This window comes from Camellia sinensis, chromosome 7, assembly GCF_055761805.1.
Source record: "Camellia sinensis isolate YWXY chromosome 7, ASM5576180v1, whole genome shotgun sequence".
Taxonomy (NCBI): domain Eukaryota; kingdom Viridiplantae; phylum Streptophyta; class Magnoliopsida; order Ericales; family Theaceae; genus Camellia; species Camellia sinensis.
This window is the reverse complement of record NC_138967.1, coordinates 162,912,512-162,931,041: the sequence shown is the minus strand read 5'-3', so window position 1 is coordinate 162,931,041 and position 18,530 is coordinate 162,912,512. Positions and strand designations below refer to the sequence as shown.

The 18,530-nt window shown below is 38.5% G+C and overlaps 1 long non-coding RNA gene across 1 annotated transcript; it reads left to right on the top strand.

Moving 5' to 3' along the window:
• Nucleotides 1-1,284: 1,284 nt before the first annotated feature.
• On the top strand, nt 1,285-1,795 carry LOC145795413 (uncharacterized). The gene is made up of 2 exons (XR_014336343.1): nt 1,285-1,421; nt 1,554-1,795. It is a non-coding gene; the product is annotated as an uncharacterized LOC145795413 (long non-coding RNA).
• Nucleotides 1,796-18,530: the final 16,735 nt, after the last annotated feature.

Sequence of the window (18,530 nt, the reverse complement as noted above, 5' to 3'; positions counted from 1 at the left end):
CTCTCACTCTCTTGTTTCGTTGTTCATCTTCATCTTCTGCACCGATCACTCTCTCATTTTCTCGTTGTTCATCTCATCGCACTGATCATCGCACCGCCGATCTACTCACAGATAAACTCTCTCTCTTAATCTCTCTCTCTCTCTCTCTCTCTCTCTCGCCTCGATCGTTGATTTTTTTTTGTTTTATATATATATATATATATCAGATATCTCTCTGATCTGATCTGTCTCCCTCACTCTCTCATCTCATCATTCTCACTCTCTGGTTTTGCATCTCTGCACTGATCGACTCACAGGTAAGCCTCTTTCTCTCTCTCTGATCTCTCATCTCTGCACCGATTGAATCTGTGTGTTTCTTTGGAAATAAATCTGATTTTTTTTGTGGACCAACAGATCTGATCTCACCTCTGTGTTTGTTTTGTTTGATCTTAGTTGTGTTGAATTTGTGTTGAATCTGTAATGTGTTGATCTTAGTTGTGAAATCTGAAATCTGTATGTTAATTTTATTAATTCTGAAATCTGAATCTGAATCTGAAATCTGAATTTGTTTTGTTTGATCTTAGTTGTTTTGGTCTCTGTGTTAATTCTGAAATCTGAATCTGAAATCTGTATGTTGATCTTAATTTTATTAAATCTGAAATTTGAATCTGTATGTTAATTTTATTAATTGTGTTTGTTATTAAATTTGAAATCTGAATCTGTATGTTATTTAATTTTTGGAATTTAGATTGACCAACTAGGTGGAATTCAGAAAAATAGGTAGAATCTGTATGTTATTTAATTCTGAATTCAATCTGTTTACATTCAATCTGTTTACATTGAATCTATCTGTTTACATTCAAACTGATTGATTCTGTCTGTATAATTTTGGTACATCTGAATCTGTCTGTATAATTTTGAAATTCAATCTGTTATTAAAATTAAATCTGTGTTTGTAAAATTGATTCTGTGACTGTATTTTTGTAATCCAGTTTCAATGAAGGATAGTATTCAATCTCCCGCAATCAATCTTGTACCTCTGGAATCCTCTAATTCTCAAATGAATCCTCTCTTAGTCGAACCCGAACCAGAACTTGAACCTAAGCCTCCTAGACCCCTAAAGAGAAAGAGTAAGGGTGGAGGGGGGAGAGCACCATCCACAGTTTGGGATCATTTTGACAAGGTTGTAGGGACCGATGGAAAGCGTAGAGCTGTATGTAAATATTGTAAGATGGATGATGTAGAAGAATTTGAGCAATATGACTCGGGTAAATGGGAATTTATTTATCTTTATTTTTATTTGTATTATTCATTTTCTAATGCAAGTTTTATTAATCTTTTCTTGTTGACTTCTAATTAGGTACTTTGGAGTCAAGCTCATCTTCAACTTCAACCTATAATGTTGATGCTATAATTGATGTCTAATATCCATTTGCTCATTGGTAATTTTTTCATATACTCAACACATTTTCTTACTATATTGAGATGCAATATATAGACATTTGTTTATCTTTTCATTTCTTACTATAATTGACGATTAAAGTTTATATTTTTTTCAATTTGTTTTTGTGTAGGGTTCATCAACCAAATGCATAGAATTAGAATTGGAATTGGAATTTGTGAAAGTTGAATTGGATGTGATTCATGAAGATGAAGTTTGATATCTTAGAAATGTTTTAATTTTATTTCATGGGTTTGTATTGAATGAAGTTTGACAACAAAATTTTTTTTTTAATTGCGTTTTGGTTTTAGATGAATGTAAGTTAATGAATTATTATTTTTTTTGCATTTTGGATGAATGTAAGTTAATGAAGAATTACTTTCTTTTTTTTTTTTTTTTTTTTGTGGGTTAGGAATGATGAATGTTGAATTTTCAATGTAGGATTTTTTTATTTGGGTTATGAATGATGAATGTAGGATGAATGCAAGTTAATGATAGAATGTAGATTTTGAATGATTTGTTTAGGTTACGAATTGAATTTGTTGTGTTTTTTATTTTATAAGTTTTTTATAAGTTTTAATTCATTAATTATTAATGTTGGACCATTTTAGAAAATATGAGAAAAAAGGTCCAAAATAAAGATTGACAAAATGAGAGAAAAAAAAGGTTTAAAAATAAATTTTTGAAAAAGAAGTGCAATCCGCAAACCGCCTGCACATCCGCAAACCCTATCTGCACAAACCGCAGGCGGTTGCGGGTTGACTTTTCCCCAAACCGCATAGATGCGGGCGGGTCCAAACCGAACCGCAAACCGTCCCAAACCGAACCGCGGACACCCCTAGTTATAATCCACTTCTCAGATTATAACCCACTTCCCCTCTCACAAAAAAATAGCTTATAATTAGTTTTTAACCCAAAAAATTGATTATAACTATCTTCTCAAAATAGTCCGCCATTATCTTGGAGTAATTATTTAGTGGTTTTGGAAGTATTGCTCTGCACAACTCATCACTTGACATATATCAAGTTGTCTCCTAAAATCAAGAAATATTGAGTCCTTGTTTGGGAAGTTAGGTTTGGGGTTTTTTTTTTTTGGCTAAAATAGTTAAAAAAACAAAATAGGCTCTTTAGTCCAATAATACAGAACATTACATTTAACTCATAATCATTACATTTTTTCTCTTACAAAAGTCAAAAAAGTCAAAAAGCTCATCACAAAAAAGGCTTTTTAATCCCAGACTAAAATAGCCAAAAAATTAAGGCCCCGTTTGTTTTCAGAGGTAGAATTGAGGAGATTGATAGTGAGGGGATTAATAGTGAGGGGATTGTTAGTGAGTGGATTGATAGTAAGGGGATTAAGTAAAATTGTGTTTGTTTTGATGATAGTTATTAGTGTAGGGATTGTTAAATTATTTTTATATAAAATAAATATAAAATAATAAAACAAATAAAAAAAATACAAAAACATTAAACATTAATGTTTTAAAAAAAATGCCCAACAAGTAAAAAATTTTTAAAAAAAAAAAAAAAAAAAAATTTCCAGAAAAAAATAAAACAAATAAAATAATGATGTTTACTTAACAAAAAAAAATAAAAAATTAAACGTTAATGTTAAAAAAAAATGCCCGATATGTAAAAAATAAAATAAAAAATTTCTAGTTCGTCAGACTATTTTTTTAATACCAAGCCCTGGAGGCCCATCCGAATCCCTTTGGGGAGGCCCATCTGAATCCCTTTGGGGAGGCCCATCTTAATCCGGAGCTCACTATCAATCCACTCCCCATCTCTAAAAATAAACACAATATTAGTGGGTCCCACCTCACCATCAATCCCAATCCCCCCTCTAACTCTCCAAACAAACGGGGCCTAAAAAGTTAAAAAGTCAACACACTTCCCAAACGAACTATGAATCCCAAAGCTTTAACTAATAAATATTAAATTGAGGGATTCTCCTATGGTGTGCACCCTTATTAGAAAATGTATAATTTTGTCACAAGATTTATTAACATTAATTATAAAATGTGTAATCTCATTACAAATTGACATAGTAAAAAATATTGTAATCAAGTTACAAACTTTTATAACATCAACCACAAAGTTGTAAACATTTTGTTATATTAATTTATAGTTAAATTACGCATTTTGTGATTAATATTATAAACGTTTATGATAAAATTATTAATTTTATAATCGAATACATATGATATACAGTCCCAAAACGATCCACACCATATCATTTTTCTTGATTGAGACACCATATGAAATTGATCCAAAACCATCACATAATTTTTCATTATCCTGTGGCTCTCAAAGATTTGCAAGACAATGTCACAACATCACCCAATAACTACCGCACACCCCAAGTGTGATGTCTACTGAGTGAATTGTGGAACGTAGTGTGACAGCACTTATAATTTGAGATTATTTTTTTTTTTAGAATATGAAGAATATATTCTTATGGTTAAGATTATTATTCCATTTAAATTATGTTTGGTTAAAAAATGTAATAGAAAAGAATTGATAAAATTCGAATTTCAAATTATGTCTTTCTTAATCGCCACACTTCTCATAATCACTCCTTACCAATACAAAAATGGCAACCCTGTTCCAACGGTGATATTCAACGGTATCCCCTCAACGGCGTTCCATGGATTTGTTGTATGGCTCTTGTATGCATTCACGGGCTCCTTGATTGCCTTGTTAATCCATGACAACACCAGCTGCTCATTTCTTGCTAAGTTCTGCCCGTGCCTTGGCGTGGTATCTATGACATCCGCTCTCTCTTTGCTGCTTTGGGCTATGTTCACTCTTATTTTTTCATTAAGAGCTTGAGGGGAGGGTGTTGCCCTTGTAGGTTTTTTTTATTTTTTTAACAGTAAGTTGAATTTCGTTTCGAAGTTTCAAAAACAGTTTTATGAATTTTCAATTTATAATTTTTTTTTAATTTTTAATGAATTTTTTTTAGTATTTTAATCATTTATTTATTTATTTATTTTTATAGATTTTAGATTTAGTTAATCTATATACACTTAAAAAATACAAGCTTTGTGCAAAAATCTTTCAAAAATTCATTCAATACAAAAAAAGAGTAGAGTTATTCTAGTCCAAAAGTTAGACTCATTTTTCAAATTCAATGATACAACAACATATTTAAATATCTAAGGTAATTTCTCTTTCTTATGTCTTTTCGGATTGTCAATCAATTATCTCTTTTACATGTTATTGAATTTTAAAAATGGGTTTAGAAGGTGGACTTCTATATTATTTTTCTACAATAAAGGTTAAGTACAAAAATTCAATATATTTTTATATTTTGTTATATTCAATGAATTTTTAAAGATTTTTGTACAAATTTTATACTTTTTAAATGGATTTAAATTATATAGATCTAAAAATAAAAAAATAATTAAAATATTAAAAAAATTTATTAAAAAAAAAAAGTATGATGTGTTTAAAAATTTCAAACGAAATAGGTGTTGTGCTGGATAAGACATTGCAACATATAAGAGTTTTAAAAACTAAGGGTGTGTTTGGTAACGTTTACGTTTTCAGTTTATATTTACAAAAATTTTATAAACTAATTTTTGTTTATTTTTAAAAAAACATAAACTACAAACGCGTTTGGTAATTGACAAAATGTTTAAAAAATATTAAAAATATAAAAAAGAGTGAGAAATGGCAAGTGGTGGTGAAAGACGGTGGTGGAAAGTGGTGACGGTGGGTGGTGTGTAGCTGGTGGTGGTGGGCGGGTGGGTGGTAGCGAGTGGGTAGGTGGTGGTGGTGGTGGCGGTGGCGGGTGGGTGACGGTGGCGGGTGGTAGCGAGTGAGTGGTGGTGGTAGTGATTGTGTTGGCGGGTGGTGGGGGGTGGGTAGGTGACAGTGGCAGGTGGAGGGTGGTAGCGAGTGGGTGAGGGTGGTGGTGGTGGTGGCGGCGGCGGCGGGTGGTGGTGGTGGTGGGTGGGTGACAGTGGCGGGTGGGTGGTGGTGGCAGGTGGGTGGCGGGTGGGTGGTGGGTGATGGTGGTGGTGGTGGTGGTGGTGGTGGTGGTGATGGCGAGTGGGTGGCAGATGGGTGGTGGTGGTGGTGGTAGATGGGTGGTGGGTGGTAGTGGCAGGTAGGTGGTGAGTGGTGGCGGTGGGTGGTGGTGGCAGAAGACAGTGGTGGAAAATTGTGGCGGTTGTGGCTAGTGTTGGGTGGTAAAAAAAAAAAAACGCAAAACTCAAAACGGAAACACATTTTTTGTATTTTTATTTTTTGGCCAAATTTATAAACTGAGACCACTGATTTATAAATAAAAATTTTACCAAAAAAGTTTTTATTTGAGTTTTTAAAATTTTTGTAAATATAAACAGAAAACTGAAAACGTAAGTGTTACCAAACGACACCTAAATGTTTTGCTCTCTAAAAGTGAAAATTTTGTTATAAAAGATATTTATGGACAAATTTCTATCATTGTGAGGATAGTGCTAAAAGGTTGTTGACACATAAATTTCAACTAAATTTATGACACGTATAGAGCCTACAATAGGAAAGTTGTAGGTAATCACTTCCTAAAAAAAGATCATTATGATCCGTTGAAGTGCATAAATAAAACGACGTTGTATCTCAACGATGTTATTCAAGATGCTCAAGTGACACGTGGAGCCTACGAAAGATGACACCTGTAGAGCCTATAGCAAGGACACCATACAGGATGAAACCCCAAAGATCAATCTGGTTAATCAGATATATGATTAATCAGCGCTATTATTCAAAATTCAAATGACGCTATCATTCAATTTGAAATTCAAATTGAAGATGAGGCATTCCTATCACCTGATGGCCCTCCATAAATATGAGGACCATCACACAAGACGGGGGAGGAGAAAATCAGAAGTGAAAAGATCAGAGAGAGAGAGAAAGAAAGAAATTGAGAGCTAAAGAAGTCGTTACAAGAAAGAAGAAGAGAAGCCTAAAGAACTCAAGAGGCTACGCTAATGGCGATGAATAGGTAGAGGATTCCAAACCTAAGAATTGAATTTTGTATTCGAGGGTTCAAAACCCATAACAATTTCAATAAAATATTTATTTTTCTTAAATTGTCTTTTGTTGTTTATTTTGTTCTTCATTAGTCGGAGGTTTCATTTGTCTAAAATGTGTAATTAACGATCTGAAGTACAGATCGGAAATAAGAACTTGCTATTCAAATAATCAACACTGTTTAGTCTAAAAACTAAACAGTGGACATTTGTAACATAAAATTTTGAAATGTGTTGAAATACTTCATGTTTTTTAAAATTTGTGTCTACAAATTCTGGCACGTCCAGTGGGACTTATTTCTCCTCTCATCTTTTGAAAAAATATATATATATATATATATATAAATATATATATATATAGTTGAAACTTACTGATGTATTCTTTTGTTATAGGAATGCTGAAGCAACTGTCAAGAGACAAACCTACACTCTAATGGTTCTGAAATCACCAAGGGTGGATATAGCACCCATCACCCAAGGGGCCCCGGAGCAAATGCTCTTGGCTGTCCCAAAGGTAGAACCAGCAAAATCCTGGAAAGATGCACTTCTTTCCTCTATCACCCAAGGGGCTCCAGAGCGAAAGCTCTTGGCTATCCCGAAGGTAATTGGTGTGACGAAGAAAGTCACACTTCTCCAAAAAGCTGAAAGTTTGAGAAAGATTACTGAAGATTATGTGAAAACGTTGAAGCAGTACGCAACTGTGAGGGCCACAGCCCGAACGAAGAGCTTTCTAATTCAGGCAAAGGAGGCTAATCAGTTTGCAACTATGACTTTTGTTGCAGCTTCAACTGGGGCAACAAAAAATGTTGTGGCCCAACTACTCAAAAGGGTAGAAGACTCCATTAAAATGGTGGAGTCTGCCCAAAAGAAAGCCTATGCTGAAAACATGGCCATTATTAGGGCCATTGAGAGGAGGGTAATGACCCAAACTCCTGTTGATGGAAAAAAGGCCCCTGTTGTTAAAAAAACAGTTACGGCCTATGAACCGATAGTTCTGTTCAGAGCACAAAATCGGTCAAACCAAATCTCAGTCAACTCTCAGGAGCCAAAGGAACACTCGTTGGCTCGACAGGGTTCGAATAAGGAACACCCGTTGGCCCAACAAGGTTCGAATAAGGAACACCTGACACCTGTTGGCCTAACAGGATTTGAATCAACATCAATTGGTCTGCTCTAAAAATGTAGGGACTGTTTTGAAAATTCATGAGAAATTTGCAAAAACGCAAACGGTTCCTTCTATGCCCCTAGGGGCTCGACTTGATATGTCATCTGGTCCAGTTTTGAAAAGACAAAGACGAATAAGAAATAAGGCCTTAAAGAAACTGGAACTAAGAACAGTGGCAACAAATGTTATAGGAGCTATTGAAAGGGCTCTCTCGAAAGACGAACACCAAAAACAAATTGAAAGTCCTGTCTTTGTTGGAAAGTCAAAGGTGGATAAGGGTAGGCAACCCTTGGGAAATATTTCGACTTTGATTGAACTATCTATGGAGGGAATAAGACAAGGGCCTGTAACAAGGTCAATAACCCGTAAGGCTAAAAACAAAGCATCACAGTCAGATGCTTCAAATATGAGTAATGTTGTAGGGGTTGAAAATCCTTTGTACGAACAAGATGATTCTATCTCGTTTTGTTTCAACGGATATTGGAAACAATGAATTGAGAGATATCAACAAAGTCGCAGTTATGATGGCTGAGGTTGAGAAAGAAGGTGAAAATTCGAAGGTCCAACAAGACCAAGGTCTCAAGGAAAAAGTGGTGGCCCTACAAGAACAACTTGAGAGAAAGAACGGGAAATGACCGCTATGTTGGAGCAAATGCAACAGTTGCAGGCCCAAATGACAGGACCAGGAAGTGCACCCAAACAAATGACACAACCTGTTGTGGGGACATCTTTAGGCATACAAAGTACACTAGCCCCAGGGGGCAATGGTTCTTGTTACTCTGATCTAACTAGTGGTGGTATGAATCCAATGCTCATGGCCATGATTGATGATATGGTGAGGAGACAAGTAAAGAAAGTCAAAGAAAAAGATGATGAGAATTTTCGAATAGTTACAAAACCTTACCCAGCATGGATAGATGCTATTCCATTCATTTCTGGTTTTTCCCAACCAGATTTCAAAATGTTTGATGGAACAAGAGATCCAAGACAACATGTGACTCATTTCCTTTCAAGATGCGGGCCAATAGCCCAGAATGAGGCCCTGTGCCTGCAGCTATTTGTCCAATCACTTGGAAGTTCTATATTTACTTGGTATGCTAATCTTCCTGAGGGATCAATCCTAAATTGGGATTCCATGGTGAAGGAGTTCCTTAAATAGTTCTGCAACACACAAAGGCGAGTTGAAGTACCAGAACTGATTGAGACCAAGCAACGTGACAATGAGTCTATTACAGATTTCATTGCAAGATGGCGAGCTTTGACATTTGCTTGTCCTCAAAAGTTTATGCAATTAGAGTTAATTTGAATGTGCCTTAACAACATCCGACATGAGCTCTCTACGGCTCTTATGGCTTAAACTTTTGAAGGATTCAATGATCTATGCACTAAAGCTCATGATATGGAGCTGCTTCTAGCTAAACGAAGGAGGCCTAGAGCCGTTGAAAGGGTTGAGTCCTCGACTGTAGCTATAATCAAAACCAGAAAGAAGGGTCCCGTTGTAGTAGGGGCTAAAAAGCCTAAGGAATTTAAAAAGGTAACTATGAAAGAGAGGTTGGAGAAGAAATATTCTTTCATGGATGATCTAGTCGAAGACCTATTTGAAGATCTGTTGGAGCAAAAGTTGATTGCTCTCCCTGAGGTGAAAAGACCACATGCAGTAGGAAAGACCAACGATCCAAAGTAGTGCCCCTACCATCGTTTGATTAGCCATCCGATAAAAGAGTGCTTTGTTCTGAAAGATAAAATTTAAGAACTTTTGGACTCTAAGATTATCGAGCTCCCTCCTTAAGAGAAAGCATCTGCTAACCTAATCACTATCGACAATGATAATGAAGGAGAATGGGTTGTTTATCACTCAAAAAGCATGAAGAAAAAACAAAATGCCACAATGAAAGCTAGAAGTGTGGTTGATTCAACAACATAAGGGCCAAAAGTTTCCAAAAAGCAAAAAACAAAAGTTTCCAAGAAACAAAAAAAAGCCAAAGTAAGTAAGAGAAAAGGAAAAAAGAACCCAAAGAAGGAAAAGTGGAAGAAATTGGTCCCTGATGAGCAGTTAGAGTAAGGTCCCCTTGTCCCAGTCACATTGGAGGAATTTCTACCTTCAAAATTTCAATCTGTGGAGTTGTAGACATACTTTGATAAAAGAAGGGAGGAAAAGTTTACTTTGGTCCCTTGCCTAACCATCATTGTTCTAAGTGATGACGAGGAAGATGAGGGTGAAGTTGGTTCAAAAGTTAGGGAAGGAGATTGCATTATATCTCCTATCTGCATACTTGACTCACCAGAGTATACACCAACTTCTCCAGAATACACACCAGCCTCACCAGAGTATACACCAGCTTCTCCAAAATACACACTAGCCTCTCCAAAATGTACACCAAAAGTCTTTTCTCCAGAGTATTCGCCAGTACCACCAATGTACTATCAAAGCACTCTAGAATATGTAAAGGGAACAGAACAAGGAGACACTGGGTGTAGGTCTGACTTTGAGCTTGTGAAAAAGGCGAAAAAATGACTACATTTCAAGGATGATGAGGTGAATGGCAGGTGTAAGTCGGATGATGAAGTATGGAAAAATTCAAGTAAACAAGAAAAGTTATCTCAAGTTGAGGATCCTAATGAAGATTGGGAACTTGACTTTTCGCCTGATGGTTCACCATACACATCCCCAGCTAGGGCATACGATGGAGAAAGTGTATCAAGTGACCACTTTGACTTTCCTTGTAATGTCATCACGGTGGATGTAAATTTTGAAGATCGAGAAATACATATCATTCGCAATCCAGGTGATGATGAGAAAGCAAAATTTGAAGCTAGAAGGGAAACATAACATCAGGTAAAAGTAACAGTCTCTTTGAAAGATGAGGGTTTTGAAGCCCATCAAAATTTGATTATTGAAAGAAATCAAATTTCTGGACACCCTTTCCCTAATTAGGTCGAATGGGTTCAGTTCCCACGAGGATACGCAGCACCTCGTTTTTCTTTATATAATGGGACAGGTTATTCAAAGCGCCATTTGGTTTGTTTCCTTGCACAATGTGGAAACACAGTAAAAAGCCAGGCGTTACTTCTACGGCAGTTCGTTCTTTCTTTGGAAGGATGGGCAGCAGATTGGTACTTCAGCCTGCCACCTGTAGACCCCCTATTTTTGACCGATCTTAAGACTCAGACGTCATCGTTTGAGCACTCGATGATCGCGCATGTTTGTGCTCGTTTCGAGTTTCCGGAGTTTTTAGCTGGGTGCCTTGCCTTCGGGCCTCTGAACTCTTTGTGTTTTAGCTCGGTTTGTGGACCAAGCCTAGTTGACCTTACCTGGAGGGAGAGAGAGGTCTGTAGATCACTTTTTTGTGGTCGTAGACCACTTTTCCCTCTTGTAGACTAGTTTCTGGTTTCCAGAGCCTTCGGTCGCACGCCTTGTCTCGGGACCGCTTAACGTTCTCCTCTTGGCTTGGTTTTTGAACCATGCCTTGTTGCCTTGGTCTAGAAGGAAACAGAGGTCTGTAGACCACTTTTTGTGGCCGTAGACCACTTTTCCCTCCCGTAGACCACTTTTGGTGCCCGTAGATTAGTTTTCGAGGCTTTCGGCTGCGTGCCTTGACCCGCGAACTCTTGTCTTGCATCCTTTTTAGTTTGTTTTTGGCACAAACGTTGTTTTCCTTGCTTGGAGGGTGGAATAGGGGTTGTAGACCAGTTTCTCCCCCTGAAGACCACTTTTCTTCCAAGCCAGCCAGTTTTCTGGTTGGCCAACTGGTCTTGGTGGTCTTTGGACCACCAAAAGTGGTCGGCAACCATGCCACCACCTTGCTTTCTTGGTGCAGACCACCTTCCCCCCCTTGCCGACCACTTGGTCTCCTTACAGACCACTTGTGCTGGTCGGCCGACCAGTGCAAGTGGCTGGTCGGCCGACCAGTGCAAGTGGCTGGCCGACCACTTCAATTGGTCGACAGCTTTCCTGTAGTTTCTTGTAGATATTTTCTTGCCAGCTGTTTGGCACAGAAGGCATCCTCCATACGGAGGGATTGCTTGGAGTCTAAAGCTTGTTCAACAAGCTTGTTGCATGTTTTTCTATAAAAGGGAGCCTCTTCTCTCTTGCCTTAGGTTCAGAATTTTGGCTTGGAGCTATACACACACATCTATCTCTATATTTCTTCCTTTGTCTCGTATTTGTGCTTGAAAGTGTAGTTTCTTCACATTTTTGCACACAAACACATAGTGAAACACCACACTCTTGTTGCTGAGGTACCTGAGGGTCTTGTTTGAACTCAAGAGTTGGTTTTTAGCTCAAAAGTTTGCTGGAGTTGCTTCCTTGAAGTGGTTCTACAAGAGTGAGTCATTAGCCCTCTTTTAAGCTTTGTGTTCATTGCTTATTTGGCCCTATTTGCATGTTGTTTTAGGCCTAACTTTCTACTGCAAAAAGTTCTGATTTTCAGTATTTAAGATGTTTGTTTGAGGTCTCTTTGGTGTTGAGGGTGATCTACTCCCTTGCATGCCCTATTTGCTAGGCTTTTGAGCCATCACTTTGAGCCTTTGCGATCACCTCTATTTGGCCTTTCTATCACTAAATTCCAGAGGAATTTTAGTGGTGGAAAATTGGTTTTGAGGCCCCAAATAAGAGGGGGTTGTCCCCCCTCCTCTTCTCTTATATGCTTGTATTGATGGCTCATCAAAGGAGCATGTAGCTCTATCTTCTTGAAGCTTTGTTTGAGCACTTTTTTGTGACCTTTTAGACCTTCCATGACTTTGTTTTTGGTTTTCTTGGTCACCCCTTGCATGCATCTTGTATGTGTAGTGTAATCCTACTTGTGGCTCATCAAAGTAGTATGTCTTTCTAGCATGTTTTGGCTCCATCATAGCATGTCTTGGGCATTATTTTAGCATGTTATAGCTCTGATAAGGGTTGGTTTGATAGCCCCTTGCATGCTCCTTGAACTTGTAGTGCATTTCCATTCACTAGCCTAACATGCATCATGCTTTGGACCATCATTGTAGCATGCTTTTGGCTCAACTCCAACAAGCTTTTACTCATGTTTTACCACGTTTAAGCTCTGTTTTATGTTGTTTTGGTCATGCATGCCTTGCTTTGTATAGCCATAGTGCATTCTTGCTCACTAGCTTTGAGTTTCCAAGTCACTAGCATGCATTCCTTGGGCTATTTGCATGATTTGGCATCATTTGATATGTGATTTCAAAGCATATAGCATTGCCATGTTCTCACTTCTTTCACCCTTTGAGTGCTTTTAAGGGTAATGCATTATTGCCTTGTTTGTGGCCTAATGTGTATGCATGCATGCCTAGGCTTTTGAGGTCCTATCTCAGCATGTTTTGGTCTTTGTTTTGACCTATTTGAGCTCTGTCCATGGCTGGTTCAGTCATTTGTGCCATGTATTGCATGCCTCTTGTGTAGTCCCTCTTGGTGGCCTTGTGCCTTAGGCCCTCTTGCATGCTATACTTGTATTGTTTGAATGATTTGGCATCATTTCATACATGATTTTAGTGCATATAGTGTAGCTACACTCTCACATTTGTCACTTCTTCATCATGTTTGAGAGTTGTGCTCTTATGCTTAGTTGATGAGCCATTGCATGAGCATGCATTATCTTGCATTTCATGCCATCATTTCATAGCATTTTGGCCACTGTTTTGGGCATGATTGAGGTCTGTCCATATTCAGTTTAAGTCCATTGAGCATCGTATTGCATGCCTCGTGTGTAACATGTTTTACTAGCTTCGATGCATTAGCTTTTAAACATGCCATACATGCATTGTCCATATGATAGAATCTTGTGAATACATTGCATTATATGTGTTGCATTGTGTTTGGATAGGGTGTTAATCCAAACACGAGAAATGAGGGACGTTTCATACTTGAAGTGATGAAATGTGCCTCATTTCTCAGTTGCCGACCCTCTTGATAATGCATGATAGAGGTTAAGGCCCTTATGTTTTCTGTATGCATACATTCATATTGATTGTGCAATCTTGGCTTCTCGGCCATCGTGCATTGCGATGCTCGGTTGGTGGCCCGAGAGTCGAGAACCTCACTTCTTTGAGCTTAAGAAATGATAGGGAGAGAGGTTGTGCACACATATCTTGCAAATACATTGCCATGCCCCTTCTTGTTCCCTGTTGTAGCAAAATGGAGTTGTGCAGAATTTTCTGGTAGGCAGACCAGAAAAAGTAGCTGGCCGACCACTTTTTCTAGTTTGCAGCATACTTGGGTGGTCTACACCACCATCAACTGGTCGGCAGCCTTCCTGGGGGTCTTCATGATAGAGTATAAGCTATCTGGAGCTTTGTATAGTGTTCTGAGAACAAATGCAAACAGAGGCAAGTTGGGGCACAGTGATGGATTTCCGAACGAGGCGACCGAGCATGCATGCGCTTCTCGTCCCGAGGCTCCTTTTTATTGCTTTGCTTAGCTAGCTTGTACTTTGATTTTGTACTTAATTAGTTAATGTGTTTAGCTAATTGATTTATGCTGTAATGTTTAATTAGCTAGTGTAGTTAGCTAATTAGCTTGTTTTGTAATAATTAGTTGTAGCTAGTTAATTAGCTTCATTTTGTAATAATTAGTTTAATTAGCTTAGCGTAACTAGTTAGCTTATTATTCGGACTCTCCGTCAAGAGGGCACAACTGTTGTAATAAGTGTGCGTGTGTGCGATGCATGTCTTCCAACCCCAATTTCTTTCTCCCTTTTACTTATCCGTTTTTGATGGTTAGTTTAGAGTCATTTTCAATTAGCATCCTTATGCTTCACATGCGTGCATCATTCATGTGTCTTGCATGCACCGGGTTCGGCGAATCATACAAACTGCATTGTATTTCAATACTAATTTGAATACATGTTATCTAAATTGCATTCACATGACACCTTAGAATAGCTGAGCCTATCTTAGTTGCATTTTGTATGTGTTGAATTAGGCATTCTTAATATAGCTAGGATCATGCATTGATTACTAACTAGCTTCTGTTTTGGCTCGGAGTACACTGTGAGTGTTTATGCTTTAGCATCCTTGCATGTGTGTAAGTGACTGCCATGATAGCATGCTTGCCATGAGGCTAACTGCTTAAGTGTTAAATTGCATAAATGCCTGTGGATGAAGGTTGGATTGCTTGAATTGGAACAATTCATCGAAATGCGAGTTTTAAGCCCACTTGAAGTGGCAAAATCATGTTTTTCTAAGCCCACTTGAGGGTGGCAAATCCGCGACTAAGCCTACTTGCGAATAGCACCTTCAAACCATTTTCAAAACAAACAAACATGAGATGTTTTGTTCCAACTTGAGCGATCTAGTCTATACTTGTATGCTGTGTGCATCACATAGTAAGATTAGCTAATTAATCGGAATAAGAACGCATGTGTTTTCAAAAACAACACATCATGTTAGTAAAGGCCGATCTTTGATCGGGCGAGCGGGGGTGCTCATTTCATGTCCTTCCCCTCTTGTACCCAAGTTCCTGAGCCGAGGTAACTTTGGTGATGACGGACACGTGGCCTTAGGCATGAGTCAGGGTTTCCTAAATTTCCCAAAACAAAATATTTAGGTGGCGACTCTGAAATTTGGCAAAGCAGTTCATGTTTGGCACTTTTTGATTAAACTCAACTTTCCAAAACGATTTGCCAGATTTGGACTCTTTGGTGATTTATCAATCTTACATTGCACTTTGTGAAATTAGATTCAGAATCGTGACATGAGTCCGAACTGTAGTAGCTAGGACAACGATTCACGCCTTTGCGTGCGGAGCGGAGTTCCAGGCGGTCTACACCACCTAATTCAATCCCATATTGGGACACCATGGTTAATCGATTCTACAGGACATTTTATAAACCATGGCCAATAGAAATTGAGATGTCAGAACATTTGGATGATGATGGTACATCTTCTCAAACATATGATTTCATAGAAGGCACAATTGAGGAGAAGATTGAAACTGCCCTTGATCTTCGAGAGATGGGCACTTATCGCCCAAGGGATTTGTTCCCTTTATGGGTAGAGAAAACACCATTTCCTGAAGGATACGAACTCCCGAATTTTGTCCTATATGAGAGGTATGGAGATCCTCAAAAACATATTAGGCGTTTTTTGAAACAGTATGGGGAAACAGCTCAAAATCAAGCACTTTGCCTAAAACAATTCCCCCTTTCCTTGGAGGGGATCGCCTTTGACTGGTATTGCTCCCTCGATGGAGTCGTAGTGCCTAGTTGGGAGGCCATGAAGAATGGTTTTGAAGAATACAATGCTTTATAGGTGTGACTCCTGGTACCTATGAAATGGGAGAAGAATGTAGCTCCAGGAAGATGGAGAAGTGACTGATGATGATGATCACCTTGCAGTTAGACCAGTTAACATGGTCCAAATAGGTGAGGGAACAAAAGAAGTTGAGGTCAATGAAAAGGCAGTTGCTGAAGTATGCCAGACTTACTTGACCTACTGAAGGAAATTACGAAATCCTCAAGACCCTTAAAAGTCAGAAGTTCCACAGGTTTTGCTGGAGGAAGAGCAAGTGAAATATGATGTACTAGCTCATCTAAAGAAAATTCCAGCATTGTTGAGCGTATATGATGCACTGAAAATGTCTCCAGAGCTTTGAAAGTCTTTAATATATGCCCTGTCCAAGCCAAAGGATTTCCACAAAGAAATCGAGGGTAGAAATCAAGAGAAGGCAACTACATGTATGGCTATGGTAACCTTTGGTGACAAAGACATGTGTGCTGAAATGACAGACCATAATCGGCCTTTGTTTATCACTGGGCTTATCCATGATGTGAAAATTTCTCGAATTCTGGTTGATGGAGGATCCACGGTAAACCTCTTGCCTTGGAGGGCCTTAAACTTATTAGGGGTTCGAATTTTACAACTTCGCCCAAGTCGTTTGGTCATTAAAGGATTTAATCAAAATGAACAACGCCCAATGGGGAAGATTGAATTGCGAACCAAGTTTGGGGATATTGAAGAAAGCACTGAGTTCTTGGTCATTGATGTAGACACCTCTTACAATGCTTTGCTTGGGAGACCATGGATGCATAATCATCATGCAGTGCCATCAACTTATCACCAACGTATTAAGTACCTATTGCCTTCACCCAAAAAAGAAGGGACAATTATGGCTGACAATGATCCATTTGGAGAAGTAGAGGCCTACTATGCTGATGCACGCTTCTCTACAAAGACTTCACAAAGAAAGGGAAAAGATGTGAAGAAGTCTAAAGATACTCCGAATGACAAAGACGCTCTAGAGTCTACTCCAATTTCAACAAAAAGAACTTTTCGATATGTGCCAAAGTCCGAAAGGAAACCGGGGGCAAAGGCTCTAGCCCCAATAAATCCAATTTTGGATCGCAAGGGTGAGTTCACGTTGCCATTAAGGAGGACAGAATGCACCTATGTGGAGAAATATAATAAGATTGTCGTCCCTTCTAAAGGAAAAAGGTCGAAACCCATAATATTCCACTCACTTGGAGATGTTGAACAGAAAGTGAAAGTTGAACAAGTGCCAGAAGAAAACATCTCGAGTTTTGAGAAGCCTACCTTTAGTGCAGAAATTACACAGATGTTGGTAAAAGTTAGTTTAGATCCTGAAAAAAATACCAGAAACAATGACACCCTTTGACTTTGCATTAACACCTTCGCAAAGGCAGGCTATCTAGCAAGGCGGCATTATCACCGCTAGGACAGAAGGGTTAGGCTATCGGGGTGATGAGGAAAAATTTCCAGTAAACATGACTATCACTTAAGATGTGTTGGAAGATGTTGACCAAGATGAAGCTCAACCTGCACCAACAGAATTTGAAGCAGGAGGCCAAGCCACTATGGATGACCTTCGTGAAGTAGATCTGGGTGATGAAGGAGAAAACAAACCAACCTTCATTAGTGAAAATTTAAAGGAAGAAGAAGCTCATCAATATATTTCCTTCTTAAGGGAGTATTGCGACATATTCGCATGGAACTACAGTGAGATGCCTAGTCCTAATCCAGAGATTGCAGTCCATAAGCTTGCAATTCACCCTGAGAAACGCCCAGTTAAACAGCCTCAGAGGCGAACTTTACTAGAGCTTACAGCCCAGATTGAAGCTGAAGTCGACAAGCTTATCAATGCAGGATTCCTCAGGGAAGTCAAATATCCAACCTGGCTAGCAAACATAGTGCCGGTCAAGAAAAAGAATAGTCAAATCAGAGTTTGCATTGATTTCCGTGATCTCAATGAGGCTTGTCCTAAAGATGACTTTCCCTTACCAATCACTGAACTTCTTGCAGATGCAACTACTGGGTATGAAACCTTGTCCTTTATGGATGGATACTCAGGATACAATCAAATCCGAATGACACCAGAAGATGAGGAAATGACTGCATTCAGGACTCCGAGAGGAGTCTTTTGTTATAAGGTAATGCCCTTTGGCCTGAAAAATGCTGGGGCCACGTATCAAAGGGCGATGATTGGAATTTTTGGTGATATGCTCCATGACACCATCGAATGCTATGTTGATGATCTTGTTGTCATGACAAAGGAAAAGGAAAACCATGTGGAAGATTTGAGAAGAGTCTTCGAACGTTTGAGGAGGTACAAACTCAAGATGAACCCACTAAAATGTGCATTTGGAGTTTCCTCAGGAAAATTTCTAGGGTTTGTGGTTCGAAACAAAGGGATTGAAATTGACCCTACCAAGATTAAATCCATTGTTGAAATGTCTCCTCCACGAAATTTAAGGGAATTGAAGGGGCTACAAGGGAGATTGGCCTATATCAGAAGATTTATTTCTAACTTGGCTGGTCGATGTTTGCCATTCTCAAGATTAATGAAAAAAGGTGTTCCATTTGAATGGGATCAGCAGTGCCAAAATGCTTTTAATAGTATTAAGGAGTATCTTTTGAAGCCTCCAGTACTCATGAGCCCAATAAAAGGGAAACCACTCTTGTTGTACATAAC